Below are 2,995 nucleotides of genomic sequence, written 5' to 3'. Positions count from 1 at the left end.
TAGTCGAGAGGAACCCGTTGATTCACACAATTGGCCATCGCGCTTGGTGAAAAGCCAGTGGCGCGAAGCTACCGTGTGCTGGATTATGGAACTGAACGCCTCTAAGTCAGAACCGGGCTAGAAGCGACGCATGCGCCCGCCGTCCGCTTGCCGACCCGCAGTAGGGGCCTTTGGCCCCCAAGGGCACGTGTCGTTGGCTAAGTCGCCGCGACGGAAGCGTCGCGGTGACGCCTTGAAGTACAATTTCCATCGAGCGGCGGGTAGAATCCTTTGCAGACGACTTAAATACGCGACGGGGTAATGTAAGTGGCAGAGTGGCCTTGCTGCCACGATCCACTGAGATTCAGCCCTTTGTCGCTCCGATTCGTCCCCCCCCACACTCCCCCCTCCCCAAAATCAAATCCAATCATTTCTAACTTTTCAAATGTGAGGTTCGCGTGCTGCCTGCATCCTTCGAAGAGGAAAAATAAACTAAGTGTTGAAATATAAGTTTCAAAAAGTAACACGGCAAGTGAAGTTCACTAGTCTGCCGCTAAGTGTTGAGCTATGCGTTCTGAAGCCCCATTGCGAGTTTTTCGTGAAGTTGAGTTCATTTATCAAGCCTAATGACATGTTAAGGGACTAATGACATGTCACTGTAAGAGGTTTTCGCGATGTCGGGTGCGATTATTAAAGCCAAGTTAGATGTCAAGGGGCAAATGGGTCTGCGTACGCAGCGACCGCGGCCAGGCGGCATCTGCCAAGGCCTGCGCAGAACGGGCGTGGACTGCAAAAATACGCTTTGCGCAGCACACACCGGTCGAGCGACGTCGGGCGTGGCATGCCATCATCGCCTCTTGGGCAGCACACACGGTCGAACGACGTCGGGCGTGGCATGCCATCATCGCCTTTTGGGCAGCACACACGGTCGAGCGACGTCGGGCGTGGCATGCCATCATCGCCTTTGGGCAGCACACACGGTCGAGGCGACGTCGGGCGTGGCATGCATCATCGCCTTTGGGCAGCACACACGGTCGAACGACGTCGGGCGTGGCATGCCATCTTCGCCTTTTTTGCAGCACACACGGTCGAGCGACGTCGGGGCGTGGCATGCCATCATCGCCTTTGGGCAGCACACCCACGGTCGAGCGACGTCGGCGTGGCATGCCATTCATCGCCTTTGGGCAGCACACACGGTCGAACGACGTCGGGGCGTGGCATGCCATCTTCGCCTTTTTGCAGCACACACGGTCGAGCGACGTCGGGCGTGGCATTGCCATCATCGCCTTTGGGCAGCACACGCGGTCGAACGACGTCGGGCGTGGCAATGCCATCATCGCCTTTGGGCAGCACCACACGGTCGAACGACGTCGGGCGTGGCATGCCATCATCGCCTTTGGGCAGCACACACGGTCGAGCGACGTCGGGCGTGGCATGCCATCACGCCTTTGGGCAGCACACACGGTCGAACGACGTCGGGCGTGGCATGCATGCCATCATCGCCTTTGGCAGCACACACGGTTCGAACGGCGTCGGGCGTGGCAATGCCATCTTCGCCTTTTTGCAGCACCACACGGTCGAACGACGTCGGGCGTGGCATGCCATCTTCGCCCTTTGACAGCATAGACGGTTCGGCCGTCGCCTCGGGCGTGGCATGCCATCATAGCCCTTGGACAGCACAAACGGTCTCGGCCGTCGTCGGACGTGCCTGCACACAACGGTCGGCCGTGGCCTGCCCGCATCGGTCGTGGCTTGCGCAACATTCATCGAGTTCCAAACAAACATGCGATGTTCATGGCGTACATAAATCAAAGGATTTTGAAACAACCTCCCATGCATAACAAACATATTCATCTACTTTCATTATCTATTCTCAAACGTTTCCGCTAACGTGGCTCTTTCGCATCATTTTCGTTACTTTTACGGTTCGTACGATATTGAAAACATCTTTTCTGTTGTGCAAATCTGCATCTTATCATTATTTGACATGTTGAGAAGTGTTTTCGAGGCATTTCCATATTTTTCCGACTTTTATCATTATTTTATAATTTATTTTTTACGCTTTTTAATTTTTCGTCTCTTTTTAAAAATTAAAATTTATTAAATTTATATTTTAAGGTTCACATATTTATTTGTGAATTTTCGGAGTTGATTTCATATTTTTTCGATATTTTCCCTATTTTTTATTAATTTTATTACTAATTTTTCGGAATTTTCGAAAAAAATAAAAATTAAAAAAAATTGTTGAAAAATATTTTTTTATACATATTAAGTCAATTATGAAGGCTGATGTGTGTTTGTACCTTAGACCGCGCATATTTGGGTTGTACATTTTCATTATGATTCTCTGGAAAATCCATGTCTACTCCTGTCACATGGGCAAAACTTTTTTTAAGCCATATATAAGGGGGGTAGAGGTGTTGGAGGCAGACTGAGGCGCAGGCAGGCAGACGGCATAGGCGTACCCGTGGCTTAGCAGGCGTGCTGCGTGGGCGCTTGATGGCATGCATGGCTTGTCCGTGCTACGCCGTTGGGGCGTTTACAAAAACACGTTGGCGACGTCGACGGGTCGATGTGGGCAACGGCAGGCGGACGCCGAGGGCGTCCTGTGGGCTTAGTAGGCGTGCTGCGTGGGCGCTTGATGGCATGCATGGCTCGTCCGTGCTACGTCGTTGGGCGTCTACAAAAACATGCTAGCGACGTTTGCGGGGCAACTGAAGCGAAGGCAGGCGGACGTCGAGGGCGTCCAGTGGGCTTAGTAGGCGTGCTGCGTGGGCGCTTGAACGGCAGCATGGCTCGTCAGTGCTACGCCGTTGGGGTTTACAAAAACACGCCCGCGACGTCTGTTGGGGCGTTTGAGGCGGGGCAGGCGGACGTCATGGGCGTCCTGTGGGCTTAGTAGGTGTGCTGCGTGGGCGCTTGACGGCATGCATGGCTCGTCCGTGCTACGCCGTTGGGCGTCAACAAAAACATGCAGCGACCGTCTGCGGGCAACTGAGGCGAAAGCAGGCGGAAC

Source organism: Solanum lycopersicum, chromosome 2, assembly GCF_036512215.1.
Source record: "Solanum lycopersicum chromosome 2, SLM_r2.1".
Taxonomy (NCBI): Eukaryota; Viridiplantae; Streptophyta; class Magnoliopsida; order Solanales; family Solanaceae; genus Solanum; species Solanum lycopersicum.
The sequence above is the reverse complement of the archived record's forward strand: the minus strand, read 5'-3'. Positions refer to the sequence as shown.